This window comes from Boleophthalmus pectinirostris, unplaced genomic scaffold, assembly GCF_026225935.1.
Source record: "Boleophthalmus pectinirostris isolate CB_2022bp ecotype Guang Dong unplaced genomic scaffold, ASM2622593v1 HiC_scaffold_13, whole genome shotgun sequence".
In the NCBI taxonomy this organism is placed as follows: domain Eukaryota; kingdom Metazoa; phylum Chordata; class Actinopteri; order Gobiiformes; family Gobiidae; genus Boleophthalmus; species Boleophthalmus pectinirostris.
In genome coordinates this window covers 19,790,789-19,807,329 of record NW_026571036.1, presented here as the reverse complement: position 1 = coordinate 19,807,329, position 16,541 = coordinate 19,790,789, and positions in this window count along the sequence as shown.

Here is a 16,541-nt window from a genome sequence, read left to right as displayed (position 1 = left end):
GGAGCTGATTTGAGTTAATCCCACTGTTATAAACGTCTTCTATACATTTCCTCCATAAGGACCTTGTTTGTTTGGAGATAACTGCTGCTCTCTGACCCACATATCCTCCATGAGTTTGCCTGAGCTGCACTCTTGTTTGTTTTCCAGTCTGTTCAAAGTATCTGATCAGATTCAGTTTATTCTCTTCTCCTCCGAGGGTCCTGGATGTGCTGCCATTGAAAACACTGATGGCTTGTGCCTCTGTTTATGTTAATAACTGCAAACAGAACATATATTACTTGTAAAAATATCGTTTGAGGGCAAGATGGAAAAAACCCATTTGTGTTGTTTGTCAGTGAGTATTAGAAAGGATGTTCCCTGGAGCAGACAGCTTTGTTTGGGAGCAAATACAGAAAAGTCCTATCAAATCCAACATAATGAAGATGAATGAAGAAGCATAGAAAGAGTTCATTTTATGTTAATACTAAATGTAATTGCACATCATTGTGTTGAGGCCTTCTGTTTGTTTGTCTATTGAGACTCCTCTAATCAAAATATCAGCTTAATTTAATTAGAAAAACCGCAATAATTCCATTAACCTTTTTCTGTGAGCTCATATCCTTGGGTGTTTTTGAGTGGTAAAAAAATTTTGAACCGTTTCCATGGCAATTAAAACTTAAAAAGTATATGTCCTGAATGGTCAAAAGTCCTTAAAATGGTGTTTGAAAAAGTCATATGATATTTGCTCATTCCTCACTTCAGACCAATAAGGCAGAGTGAGCTACTTGTTTGTCAGTATTTTTATTTTTTAAGTTATTTTATCATTTATTGAGTTTTAATTGTCTTTATGTAAATGTAAGAAGCTAAGAAGTTTCTGGGTCATGCTGAAATATTTGTCTGTTTCTTCAGCAGTCATTGTTTTCTTCACAGGTAGAAAGGAGAATACAATACAAAATACAATGCAACAATTTCAAAGTTAGACTATTTTTATTTGTTTTGGGAAGTTTAAGAAAGGCCTAGAGACATATAAAGAGATTTTCAAAAGTACTGCCGGACAGAGGACACTGAAGACTGAGTGGATTAGCTGTGGGGAGTTTTGGTCTTGAGTCTTGCTCCATCTTTATTATTGAGCTGACCCCATTAAGTTCTGGGACCAGTCTGAGTGCACGCTAATGATATTATTATTTTATTCATCTTTATTAGGGAGACAGAAAGCACACAATATTTTACTGCAGCTTCAAAAATCACAATCCTTTTGGTGACACTTTAAGATTTACGTTATCTTTAAATATATCGAGATACAATGAAATTACATACACAGTGCATTACATTGACATACAATCTAGGTGTATAAAGATCAGATTAATGCATGATGTTACTGCTAATAAAAATGCTTTATCAATCACAAACTTGAAAGAAAAACGGGTAAGCATTGCAAGGATTGACTGTGAGTGTTGACAGTGCACCCTCTGCTTCATTTTACCATTTGAAAAAGGTTGTTCCAGGTCTGTCCACATGCCTGAAAAAGATGCATATGAATACAAGTGTTTGTGAGAGCTATAGGAACCAGTTTCAATATCCATTTCCTACTGTCACTGTTTGAAACTTTGATAAAGCAGGAAAGGACGCATATTTCAGTATTTTCTGGTCTACATTATAATGTTGTTTCCTCATCACAAACATACAGAGTTCTGTTTTATATAACCCTGCATAGTTAGACTGAGTTCTTCTCTCAAACAGAAATCACTCTATTCCACCTTGTGATGTCATGTGGTAATAGTGCTCTACTGTGTTTTTAAAATCCATACACCTTTATTATTTGTCTAATTTCAGCCCAAAAGTTAACTTGAAAATTACTACTACATGACATCACAAGGTGGAACAGAGCATTTTCAGGCGTGGAGATGAAGACAGACTAATAATGCAGGATTACTCAAGCATGTATGAATGAAACAAAACACAACTCTAGGTATGTTTTTGAGGAGGTTGAGGCTACGTTTATATGATGACAGTCTGAACAGAAGACACAAACTGGCGTCGCATCTACTTTTTATTCCGCATTAGGACAAGTGTTTTCAGGAGAAAATCTGCGTGCATATGGTGACGCCAAAGTACGTGGAATTTGATTGGCCTTCACTCAAAGCAAAAAGGGCATCTTTGGACATACGGAAGTTTTCAAGCCACGCATTTTCATCAGCTACTCTTTCCAGAAAGTTGTCCCACCATCAATTGGTTCTCCCAGGTCTCGTCCATACCCGTCTGGCTCGCCTGCGATGAACTTGTGCATCCAGAATTTGACAGAGGTAATTGTAGATCCTTCTCTGTTCACTGTAGTGTCTATGTATATTCTGTCAATTTGTTAGGACATTTGTTTCTGTGTACTGTACGTATGTGACGTAAACACGTACACGATGTGAGCAGATCTGACCACAGTTTTGCATCTGTAGACTGAAACGCTATGGCGGAGTGTATTCAACTTGTCCACTCAGGAGGATGGTTTCAGATTTTTGCCCCCCAAAACGCCATCACCGTCTAAACAAAAGGCATTTTCGATAAAATATTTTGTCGTTTTTACCCACAAGCTTTCTCTTGTAAACAGGCCCTGAATCTCACAAGAGTCAAGTTTGCATAATATAGAACCTTCAAAAAGTTACATAAAGTGTGACTCAACTGTTCTTGGTTCAGATTGACTTTTCTCACACTGAAATGTTCTATTTGACCAGAATTACATTTCATATTTCATCTTTGACCAACGAAATATAAGAGATCGCTGAGCAGTCCTTATATGTGTCAGCTGTGGCCTACAGTTAGCATAATGGTTCCTGGAAACAATTTTGCTGTCAGTTCTGTCTGTCAGTTTCATTCACTTGCACTAAAGTCGTCATAGTTACAGTCACCACACATCAGTCCCTTCGTTTATTCATTTCCTTCATAGGTTCACATAGACTTTGACAAATTGTGACTCCAACCTGCTTACTTCCTCAGGTGAAGTATTATTTTTTTTGTAGTTTTTAACGTTGTCATCCAAATATTGACATCCACTCATATCTCGCTGTCCAGTACTTTATCTTTAAATATTTTTACACAACTCAAAGCAAAAAACCCATAGATATCCAGCTGGACAGGAAGTAGTGGTGCTAACAGTGTAGTTGCCAGGTGTGGCTGCGCATAGAGCCAATTCCATCACTTCTACAAACTAAAAAAATAAAACCAAAAAGAAGTTGGTGTTGACAAATCCCACCGAGACTTCAAGAGCTTCTTTCTCTGTGCCTCTCAGGCAGCTCACTCTCTTTTCATCTTGTTTGAGCTGTTCCTAATAAACTGACATATAATTACATTTTTATTGACTCCCACCTTCATTTAGCATTCCTCTCCCAGCGCTTTGCTAACATATTCCTCAGTCGTCTGGGGTTAATCCTGTGGGCCATGTGCTGGAACAAAAGCAGAGCGTGCATATCAGTGAAGACCACTTTGTCAGAAATAACATGGGCTTCTGGTTATACTTACTCCCTTTTAAGCTGCTGTGTGCCGGAATATGAGAGCTCATTTGTCCCACAAGTATCTGACTGACGCCACCCTATTTATAGAGAGGGAAAGAAGACCTTAAAAATAACCAAGGCCGCCTCTAGAGAAACTCACTGAGCACGTAGACTTTTATTAAGTTGAAAATGTGGTGTATTCTGATATTTAGACATTTGTTGTAATTGCATGAGGTGAAGGTGGGGCAACAAAATTACTTCAGAAGCTGTACTTTATTATTTATATGTTTTATAGAGCACATCATTCTGTGACTAAGTCATTGTTTCCCAGAGACTTGGTCATGACCCTCAGGTGGGTCGCAAGAGATTTTTTGGGGTTGCCTTGATCTGTATGTAAGTCTCCAATATACAGTTCTCACATTGATATGTGTGCTGCACTCTGCTCCTGCACCCCGTACTGGAACATGCTACAAAAGCACAGACAGGCCCACTTATCTCAGTAGAAATGTTAAGACATGTTTTGTATAATTTCTAATCTTTTTGTAATGATTTTACTGAATTTTTTTTTCCAGTATTGCTGGTTCAATTGAAAGTTGAAAAGAAAAAGAAATGGGGTACATTTAATGTCCAAATAGGCGACTTATGGATCCCTTTTACTGCTGGTTCAATGATTGTTTTTCATTGCTTAAAACTTGATTAATACTAATTGTTCAGAGAGACACGGTCACTCAGTCAACAATAAAATGTCCCCATTAATGTTCAATAATGGTCAAATCCACCTTTACGAATAATGTCTATTGACTTGGGTTGGGAAGATTGATGACTTTTAAAATATGGGTCCCCAGAAAAAAAGTTTGGGAAACACTGATCTAAGGAGCTTAAAGTGCATAAGACAGGTCAGATTAAACCTGGCTCACACCAAATTGATATATGTGTCACTCTAATTGAGTTCTACACAGTATCAATCTGGGATCGCTCTCACTGAAAGTGATCAGAAAACATGGAGAATAATGATGATTATTTGAATCTGATTAGTCGAAGCGCCACAACAGCAGAACAAGACGAAAAATCTAACTTTGGCTAAATCAGTTGAGAGAAAAGCACAGACATCTTCCTTGAGCCGAAGTATGTCTGTTGGTTTGTTTTGGTTCATTTGGGCGTTTCGCTGAGTTTGGTTGCTGTGACAAGATGGATTTTCCTGAGTTTCTGAACTCTCAAATATCACTAGAATCCATCTTGTCATGTAAGGCTAAGTAAGACTACTCATTTCCTTAAAAAATACATTTTTTATTTTAGCAGTTGCAACCTGAAAATAGGAGCTGTTTGAAGCACTTGCACTGACTACACATTGGTGTCCGCCCCTATGGCACTTCTCCATCTGAAAAGCTGTTCTAAAGCTGTGCACACTAAAAGGCATTCATGTGAATATTACTGATGTGCCTATTTGAACATTGGGTAATGCAGCTTTAAATGAATTAGCAGTTTGCCAGGGATAACAGCTGTTTCATTTAGTCTGCTACTTCTTAAGATCTAAAATGCATGCTCTTTTCCTATACATTGATTTGCTGTTTAGTCGTGCTCTGTGTCCCTTGTATAATGCCTGAGCTTTGGTGTCCTGTGTGTAGTATTTCCTTTAGTGCGTGTACAAAAACAGCATTCATTCAGATAGTGTTGTAGTAGCCCCCTCCTGCTGATGTGCTTTAGTAAACACAGTGGAACAACAACAAAATAAACCCAGATGTGGTGCTATACAAGACCAAATCCACCGCACGTAAACATTCACTTATCGCCTCTTTGCCTTTCTTCCTTAAAAATGTATCGCCTCATTGTAATTCAGCATTTGTGTTTAACTTCTATTGTTGCCGTGACAATGTAGATGCATTAGCTTTCTCCTTGACTGAAAAACAATGTTGAAAAGAAGAAAGTAGCTTGGAAAATAATGTTTTTGTACTTTTAACTAGCTATAAGCTTGCTTAAAGACGCACTAAAATATGTAACTTTTCCGCCCAGTGTTTACCTCCATGAACATGTTGTTGCTTTTCGAGTATGGCATTAAACTTGTATTTATTAAATTACAGTTCAGTACAGCGGGGTTGCCTCTCCACAGATTTAACCTGTACTGTCTCCATAGAGATACACAAGATTAATATCACACTGTGGACCATTTTAGGAAAAACAATAACATCTCCATGGAGACAAGCAGTGGGCAAAACCTCCATCAAAATAGTTACACAGTGCACCTTTAATGTTACATATTTTATTGCTTATAGATATGATTATAGCACATATTAGAATAACCACAGAATTACACACACATGACTTAGCAGAGGGTTAGGGATACTGTGTAGAATTCATTTTTGGAGAACCACAAGGTGAAAGAGGGGAGCTTAAGATCTGAACCTCCCCAGAGAAGAGCCTCCAAACTGGGATGTAATGACTCACACCCTCAGTGTTTAAACAGGGTCTCGGAGGAGTCGTGAGGAAGACAACAAAACATGAAAGAGAGTGCACAGGAAATCATGTTTGCATTCAAGGAAATCCCTCACAAACTCTCACACACTCCTGTCGACACAAGGAATCCTGGGAAATCGCTGTAAGAGGCTGTTCTTGTTCTTGTTTTTGTGGCCACCTCTGTCCTCTGCAGGCACTTTTGTATACATGTAGTAAAGGTGAATATACAAAAGAGCTTAGAGCGTATAAATGTATATAACTAGAGGAACTAAGATATCATTATTTGGGCTGTAATCTGTGAGTCTTTTAGTCCGTTATAAGAGTTATAGGCCTGTCCCCAGCACAGATACTGTATATTGTAAAACAGCTCTCAGATATATTGTAAAAATGAGACTGCTGTAATGTCTGCATCTTAATTATAAAGGACTGTATCGTCTCTGAACCAATAAATACGCTGTTAGCATGCTAGTTGCATTACCATTGCATTACTATGCTCTGGTGTCTAAAAATTGTAAAAAGCTCATATAAATGATCACCGAAGTAAATAATTTTAATGTTCTCTGTGTGTTACGAAAGTTTGGACTAATTCAAACTGTTTTAAAAATAGATTTTGATTTAATTTTTCTTAATATTATAAGGAATTATATGGACATCAGTAGAAAGGATAAAGTATGTAATAAGTAGGGATGTAACAAGAACCGAAATACCGTGATGTCATATCCTCAAAAGTACGGCTCAATATATCGAATTATATCGAGTTTCTCTGCTTAAATTCAGTGTAGACTACATGAAGAAATAACAGTTCTAAGCACTTTTAAGTCTTAGTTCTTCGGGTTAAGTCTTGTCAAGGCATTTTGAGAGGAAAAAGTAGCGTATTGACAGTTTTGTTAGTCTCCACAAAATATCGCAATAAATATCGTACCGTGAAATGGATATCGTGGTAGTATCGTACAGAGAAATTTGGATATCGTTACATCTCTAGCAATAAGTTAGCTGGAGTGATTTGACACTTTAATCTGCCTTTTCCATAAGATGCAGTTTACTTACTCTGTGCACATTGTACTTTATGTGCAAGATCCAAAAAATTCTGAGAGTAGATTAATTGATGCACAGGCCATGTCTTTCATGAATCAACCATTTCTTTTACAATTTATTGCAGTTACAATTTAATTTTCTGTCACACAATCAAAGTAATGCATAAGGAAAGGTGAGGGAAGTGTCTTGCTCAAGGACACAATGACAATATGAAACACCAGTAATAATGAAACTTAGAAAGATTTGTTTAGTTTTGTTAAAATCATTCCTCTCTTTCCACCACCCAAGGCCAAGAATTTTTAACCAACATTCCAAGAGAAACAAGTCTGTGAAACATTCTGCAAAATCACATTCTACTCGTAACTTCCACTAATAGAAAATTCATCTAAAGTCTTGATAATCTCCATGGAACCAAATCAGACTTGAAGTTAAAAGCCGTGTAAACGTGACATGGCAGAATGAGGCCGATCACAGGCGCAGAGATGACATGTGATTTCTCCAAACTGATGTGATGATTTGCTTTGGACACATTCGATCCCTCATCTCCTCAGTATTCTGTCTGGTCCAACCTTCAATAATACATCAATACACTATAGCACACTTGTAGATGTCCAAATGCTGCTGTGCTCTGTGTGCTAAGTGGAAAATGGCTCCTTTACAATGCAGCAAGAACATGAGTTATGCACAGATCAATGGCATTGGGTAACACTGTAATGACGGATGTTGCATAGACTGTCTACTCCTTAAAGGGACAGTCTGGAGTTTGGGACATAGGACCTCATTTCCTAGTGAGCCAGAGTGTTGAAGATGTGTGGAGACACTTTTTAAAATATTCCATCCAGTCCTTGTATTTGCAGAGGTCGCTGGTGTTAGGCTAGTGCATGTCAATGGCCATAGTTATCCTGCCACTAAAAACAGTCTTACCCACTCCACAAAGCACCTGAGGTATATCTATTATTACACCAGACTATCAATGTGAATGTCTGTGTTGATAGAATAATTTTAGAAGTAAAACCAACCTCACATTCGAAGGATTTAGGTCTGAGCAGCAGCAGCGAGTTATACTTCCTGATAAAAAGCTTGGCAGCGGCGGACTGATATCACCTAGCAGAGGAGTCTCCAACCTGTAGCTCGGGAATTACCAGTAGCTCTCCACCCCCTTCCAAGTACCTCTCCAAGGGATTTCTGAATTATACATATTGCGTTGAATAAGTCGAATTTGATTGATTAAATGCCTATTTCCTATGTATAATTTTGATTAGGGGTGTCAAATTATCGCGTTAATTGCGATTAATTAATTACAGTCATATTTAGCGTGTTATGTTTTTTAATCGCGTTAATCTCATTTTTAATCTCTAACTTTACTGTTTCTGTATGCGAGTTGCTTTATTATAAAACCTGTTTTTCTGTGTTGTTGGGACAACAACACACACACACAAAGAACACATTTATAATTTTTTTTATTTAATAATGTAATTCCACTCATTGCCGGAAACCCACACAAAACGCGCGCAGTAAGAGCGACGTAAACATTATGTTAACGCTGGCGGCGTCAGTCGCACAATGGACGAGGTCGAAGAGCCAGTAGAACAGAGGCAGCAGTGCACAGGTAAAAACACATTCGTGTCTTGGAAATTATTCTCCCGATGTGAAATATAAAAGAAAATAACAAATATAAAATCGCCTACAACTTAAATGTCACTGGTGAAAACAACCTGCATAGGCTCATGATGTCTGCACTACTGTCCTATAGTGACCTGCCACATGAGGGGACACGCACACAAACACACACAAACACACACACACTTCATCATCGTCATTAACCTGAGAACGCGCGGACCACGTTTCCTTCCGTAGTTACTGCGCGGACACCGACGTGCTCCCGTGAGCCGCGTGTGGACCGTGTTTTCTCGCGTGCGCTGCGTAAACCGCGCTTCCTCCTGTGCGCCTCTAAACCAGAACTAACACCAAGACTAAAACCAGGACTAATCCAGTCCAGGACTAAACCAGGACTAAACCAGTCCAGGACTAAACCAGGACTAAACCAGAACTAAAACCAGAACTAAAACCAGAACTAAAACCAGAACTAAAACCAGAACTAAACCAGGTCTAAACCAGGACTAAACCAGAACAAACACCAGGACTAAAACAGGATTAATCCATTCCAGGACTAAACTAGGACTAAAGCAGGTCTAAACCAGGACTAAAACAAGGACTAAAACCAGTGATCTCATATATAAAGCATTTCTCTATCAATAATATTTTTAATATGGTTAAGGAAAGACTGGACTTTTTATTGTCTTTAAGTAGACAAAAGTTATTATGTTCAGATTTCCTCGTCTTTGCTGCTTTACAGCAAACAGTTTCTTATTCATGGAGACTTGGGCTCAACAGCCAAATTGGAGAGATTTGTTAAACAATAAATGACTTTATAAAGTCACTTTTTTTTGGTTCTATATCAGTCTTTTGATCTGCCACAATAATGTAATAATGAATTTAAATGAAAATACCTCAAATTGAAGGCTTTTCTCAGTAATTTTTAGGTGAGATTAAAATGAGATTAATTAGATTAATTAATTACAGATCATAATTAATTAATCTCTCAATTTTTTTAATCGCATGACAGCACTAATTTTGATGTCTAATTTTGTGCACTGATAACTGGATAATGGGTTAAGTTTTGTAGACATCTAACTGTACCTTATTTTCGGCTTACTATGACTTAGTAGTTCTAGTAAACTAGTAAAATTAGTAGCTCTCTGGCCTTTTCATTTTACATAAAGTAGCTTACAGAAGGAAAAACGTTGGAGACCCCTCACCTAGCACTTATCTTCCCTTCAAAGTAAATTCCACTGCTGCTGAGAAAATAGTCCCTCAACATGCAACAATTCATGCAATGCAAGGTTAGATGTTTTAGTGGGTAGGAGTAGGTAAGACTGTTTTTAGTGGCAGGATAACTATGGCCATTGACATGCACTAGCGTAGCACCAGTGACCTCTGCAAATACAAGGACTCGATGGAATATTTCAAAAAGTCTCTCCACATGTCTCCAACACTCTGGCTCACCAGGAAATGAGGCCCTATGTCCAAAATGCTGAACTGTCCCTTTAAAGGTTGTATAGAGGATTTTTTAAAGGGAAATGAAATACAGCGACAGCCCTTTGTCAAACGTTGTGCATGTGTGACACCACCTTCCTCCTCCACAGCCTCAGTAGAAACACCTCCTCCCGCCTCTTTACTCTAGAAATCACGCATGTTTACAGCCGGTGCGCGTTCAGAATTACTGTTGAAGTGAAGAAGTAATTTAGTGACCAACGCGTCAGTTTTAGACCCTTCGTCTGCTTCAGTCGCGCCATCGCTGGAAGGAATCATCAATTGATCACCTCAGTTTGGCTTTGCTCCTTTTTCCCTTCTTTTCTTCTTCTTTCCGTGACCTCAAAAACAAACTTTCTTTTTCAGTGAACTGGTCGTGGATTCTCGTCCGCCATCGCAACAAACTTTGTGCGAATTGCGAGGAAACTACAGTTTGAAAAAGCCTCTAAGAACCGCTGCATAAACCACGTAATCCCCGCGCTGGTGAGTCAGTTACACTAGTAACGTAGGGAGTTTGATTGATGACCTAACAGCCAACAGAAAAAGAGGCAGCCTCATTATCTATTGGCTGATGTTTATCTGCCCTCACTATGTCCACAGTTGATAGATTTTCATTCTTTTTTTTGTTTTGATCATCATAATTACAAGTCTGCTGCGTCTCTGTAATGGTATTTTAAACTTTCATTGACAATTTGAAACAAAAAAAAAATCCTCCATACAACCTTTAAGATTTTTGGTGCAAATAAGTCAAGTTGCACAACCATCATCAACATTTCCTGGGAGTGTGAAGCTAAATGGTGGCACTGCTTTATCTGAAGCTCTTTTACTCAAGTTAGACTTTAATCTGAGCTTTATTTTTAACACAGTCTGACCAGAAAGAGTTGATTTAGCTAGAACTACAAAAGGTGAGATCATTTGTGCTGTTAAACAAGTCTCTCACAAATATAATTAGTTAGCATTTTTTGTTGTTTTTTAGTCACTCACCATTTTTGCTAAAAATCAACCCCTTAACAGGACCATGAATGCTCGTATTGATCACAGGCTCCTCAAAATGTGCAGCTTTAAACGTTGTTCGTCTGTGTTTGCTAAAGTGTGCATTGTGTCACCATGGTAACTGCTGAACATTCCACCATTAGAGATACATGTAGAACACCCCCAGCATGAACAACAGTGTCAAAAGGTTGTGTTCATGTAACATCACAATATTGTAAAATAGTTTAAAACTGCAAGATGCAGGAGAAGGACAGATCCAAAATTTATGTTAGAATTTAGTGTGTAGCTGTCACATAATGGATTTGTTGACATGGATTATGGTTTTATAAATTATTCTCTGTCCGCATAAATTAACAAAAGTCAAAAATGAGTTTAAGCCATGAGATTAATGTGGCAAGTAACAAACAAGAGTGACTAGAAGATCAACATGTGCAGATTTTGATTTTCAGTTTGGAGACAGCAAATTCGTCCCCTGCCCACACCTGAAAATATGACACCATCCAATTTTAGACTGTGAGCACAACCTGAAAATGACTGTTCTTCTTTTTATTCATGATAAACTAAACTAAACTAAACTCTTAATTGCACTATGTTAATATTTTCCCCATAGTTAAACCAGGAAGACAGGCCTGCACAGTACAAAACTCACAACAGTGTGACTGTGTGAAGTCAATACAGTTGTAGCCTGTGCATTGAATTTAGTTAAAGTACCCAATTACTTACAAAACTGAAGAAAAAAAACACAACTAAAGTTTGAAAAGTTGTATAAAGCTATTGAATTGGCGAATATGTGGGTGGACACATTCCAGGGAGCAGAATTTTTGAAGTCCTCACACGAGACATGCACTTTTACACGATCAATATTCACAACGGGGGAGAGGGGATCCTGTGTTTTTCTTTTTCAGAACCGTACTACGATGGAGAGAGGGAGGCCTGGTAAGGCTTAAACTCCAAATAGAAAAGTTGCATCAGTTGGAGTTGAAATTCAGAGTGGTACCTGCGCTATCCACCCACGCGCAGCATCAGCGTCTTTATACTGTTTGTTTGTTAGCATAGCTCCTCTTTACCCAGTGTTTGTGTGTTAGCATAGCTCCTCTGCAATCAGCTGTCCATTCAAGTGAATCTGCTCTGCTCAGTGAGCTAAATTACCACTGATGCTTATTTTACCCTGATCCTCTGGTAAAGCCACAACACCTACTCATTCTATAAGAAAAATGTTCATCTTTTCAAATGATGGTTCTGACTATAGGCAAAGCAGTTATTGATTAAATGTACTCTGATATCTGAGTTGGCTATTACATTAAACATAAACGCACTCAGCCATATGGATTTCTATGTTTGAAGCTTTAAAAGCAAAGCCTTTTATAAGAAATCTATGATGCAAGACAACATCTAAAATATTCATTCAGTTTGATTCTCCAATGATTTAAAGGTGCACTGTGTAATTTTTCTGATGCTGGGTCTGGATGTGATGCTGAGATGTTATTGCTTTGGCTGGAATGTTCTGCAGAAGGCATTCAACTCCCTTATTGTGCATGGTTTAAATTCAAGGTGTTTTATTGCACAGAAATACCATGAATGATCTGACCTGTAACTTGATCTTGTGGTATCATCTGCTTATCTGCATGAAGGTCGATAAGTTTAATCTCTGGAACATTGCAGGCAAAATAATAATAATATCTCAATGGAGATAAGCAAATGACTAACCTTCCTCTAGGAGTTTCACAGAAATTTCTACTAACTTCTAACTAACTAATGTACATTTGTGTAGGCTGCAGTATATGTATGTAGGCTACAGTGTAAACAGGTTTTTGGGAGCCTACTTGCCTGTTGTTTCCGAATGAACTAGGTCCCATCAAATCAGGATTTACAAATAGTTAATTAATAAGAACAAAAAAATAAGAACACTTTGAATCATTCAGAAAGGAAGAGCCTACATGAGATGAAAACAACATGAGGTACACCTGGCAAATCATGACACGCTGCTCCTGGGTTCATGAACAGCACTTGAGCTGCTCTGTTCCTCTGTTACAGCAGCTGTCTCCACTGGGCTTTGTGTCACACACACAAGAAAATAACATGGCAATGCATCAAATGTCTGTTTTGAAACTGAGATACATTATTTACTGATAAAAAAAAAAAAGCAGCACTGTTGCCATGGCAGTTATCAGTTCAAAAGAAAATATTAAATGGTGTTAATAATAGGAAGCTGAAAGCCATAATTATTTGAGGGGTCAACAAATAGAACCATGTTTATTCTATTAAAAAGTTACATTCATTCACCAACCATCCACCAGTATTTCAAAGCCATTATTAATTTACAATGACCATATGTTTAACCAAGATGGAGAGTGAAATATCTTGCTCATGGACACAACAGCATTGTGCACCACATCTGAACCTCTTAACATCTAACATGATTTTGTAATTTTGAAGAATATGTTCTTCAAGGTTTTCAATCCAGTTCATTCCTAAATATGTCAGTCAGCACTTGTGAATAGTGTCCAAACTCATTTTTGACTTTTAGAAATAGATTCAATACTCAATACCAATTCCAGCACAATCTTCAGACTGTACAATGTGATTTTCAGCATTAAATTATCAATGTAAATCCTTAATCATCCAAGTAGGTTCTATAGTGGTCCATACTTGCGATGTGCTCTTATACTTTTTCTGATACAGCTCAAGGTCATTCTAAAGTTATGTTCATTTTTGTGATTTATTTATTTATTTATTTATTTTTTTGATACCTGTTTAGATAAATATCTACTTTTGATACTAGTTTCAGTATTTGATTGGTATCTGTTTTTCAATACTTTTGACAACCCCACTTGTGAATCAGACAATCTACATTAAGTACAGGTAATACCTTCTCACACAAAAGATCCTCAGTACTTTTGTGTACTTCGCTCCTTCAAAACATCACAAACCACAGCTTTTATCATCTCTAGTCTTTGTGTCTAGATGCACTTAACGTCGTTTAAGAAAGCAACTACTAATTTCTGAAACTTTTTGGAACATAATGACTGCTGATGATTGTGGAGACAACAGGAATCAGGTGTGTGACAGTAAAAGCTCTACTCCAGCACAGAGCCGAGCATCATCTGTAACCATGGCAATGGGAAAAAGAGGGAGGGAGAGAGAGAGAGAGTGTCACTGGCAGGATTTGTCATAAGAGACACTCTGGTGTTAGTTAGATGTCAGCAATGCAAGGTATAAAGAGTAGGATGTATCTGTTATGGAGAAACACTGCTGGTTAATATATAGTAAGAAGATGGGGAGGTTGAAGAGGCTGGTGATTTTCCTACTAAGAATGAAACCTGAAACATACAATAGAATAAAAATAGAAATATACAGTGAATGGCTTGTAAGGTGATTGGTTGAGAGTTAAAGGTAGTAAACTGTAATTGGCTGACAGCAACAGTTATAACAAGAGATAGGAGGAAGATAGGAAATAAAAAATATTCTATAATAAGACTTGATATAGAAAATGAGCATCCCAATAAGAGTGCACATGCATTTTAAAATACTTACAGGCTCTTTCTCGAAACCATACACACACTGGACTCGCTCTCTCCTTGCTCCAGGTGTCCTATGGCCTTGTAGTGAGCCGTGAGGAGAGCCGTTACCATGGCAACACTCTGACAACGCTTTGTGTTAGGGCTCTGTTCAAAAATGTACTGTAGCTGTGTGCGTACAAAAGACCAAAGTAATGGCTTCATTCAGTGGCCATGGGATTAGCAATAAGAGCAAACAGGTAGGATTGTTGCAAGTCTGTCCACAAAGACGACCAAGACAGGTGTTTAAATCCAGAGTAAATTCAAATTAAAGAAGAATTACTGTGTCTGCTATAGTTATAATCTATGATATCTGTGGATCATTATGTTATAATCTGGACCTTTAAAATCACAATATTCATCTTTTTCATTTGTACAAAGGTATCTTATGATTATATGACACTGCTGGAGAATAAATTGATCTTTTTTTGTGCACTATGCCCTCTTTCACTACAAAGATGTTATTACTTTGACTCCACAATATTGGATTAAAGTCAGCTCTTTTGCATTTATTGAATTAAGCATGTTTTAAAGCTAAAAATCTCCAGTTAGGTTGATACAGTTGATGCCGTTTATGTATGGTGACAAGAACTTGACTGACCCTTGCACCAAAAAGGTACACAGCACACCTTTAAGTAAATAAGAAATCAGAGTGGGTGTCTGTCCACACAAGATTGCACTGGTGGAAAATGTGAGAAAAATATTTGTACTTTCCCAATTTGGCTGGGACATGAGAATGTTAGAAACTAATTATATACTAATTAAGAATGCAGCTGGAACTTTCAGGCAGCATTCACCAGAAACATCTCCCAGTCTGGATGACATGTTTTTCAGGCTTTGAAGCCTGTGCGTGCCAGCAAACTCTGAGTCTTTAATTAGTTAATTTATACCATTATAAAACCATTTGTCCAATTTCTGTACGTCTTCTTTTCTTCATTATCTTAAACAATATTCATGCTTGACTAATTATGTGCAATAGAATAGAAAAATATCTCTGTGTTAGCTTTCAGAACTCTGCACCCGCCTCACTACAGTTAAAGTGCTTTGTGGGTAAACAAAATGAACACTGGGATTGTGCTTTGTTCAAAAGGATAAACAAGAAAGGCCTTAGATGAACTGGTGGAGGCTTACCCAAGACACAGTGATGATAAAAGGCTTGTGTTTGTGCCTATGCTGTTAAAACATGTGTTCTTATGTCTCTGTGCAGATCAGCATGCTGTAAGGGTTACTTAACTTATGTGCTTGTTGTAGGGCAGGAGGTTCTTCCTTGCATCATTCAAACACTAGTATGTGAATTATGACCATTGTGGACATACTGGCTATTCAAAGCCTGATCTCATCCATCTCATCTGGGAATCTGGAAATACCAGGTGTCACAGTGGGACAGCAGTGGCAAGAAAAAAAAAAAAGAAAAATTAAAAAGCAAGACACTTCACCCACATTGTCTAGTATGAATGCAGTGTATGAGTGATTAGTGTTTGCCAAAGGGGCTGGAGAAGAATGTGAAGAAGTACTATATAAGACTGGTGCATTATTATTATTATTTTTATGAAATAGCTGGGCTATCATTATTATACTGTATTCTCGATCACCTATTTTATTTAGAATTAGATATATTTGATTTACTTTTATATCATCCCACAAATCTGTTTATGTGTGTCTTATTTGACATCTTTATATTTAACTGTTTTAGCTTATGTTCAATTTCAATACAACTTTTTTTAAGTAAGGTGATGGGCTTTATTTATCATCATGCACACATACACATTGTGTATCTGAGATGGAGGGTTCATACTCCAATATTATGGGTAGACCTTTGTTTTATAATTATTTATATTTTGCTGAGATAGCCATATCCAGACAACAAAACAGGATAGCCCTGTGTGGTAATAAACCAGCACCTTCCAGATATCAGGAGAGAACACAAACCATATGGCCACTATGCCATAGTACA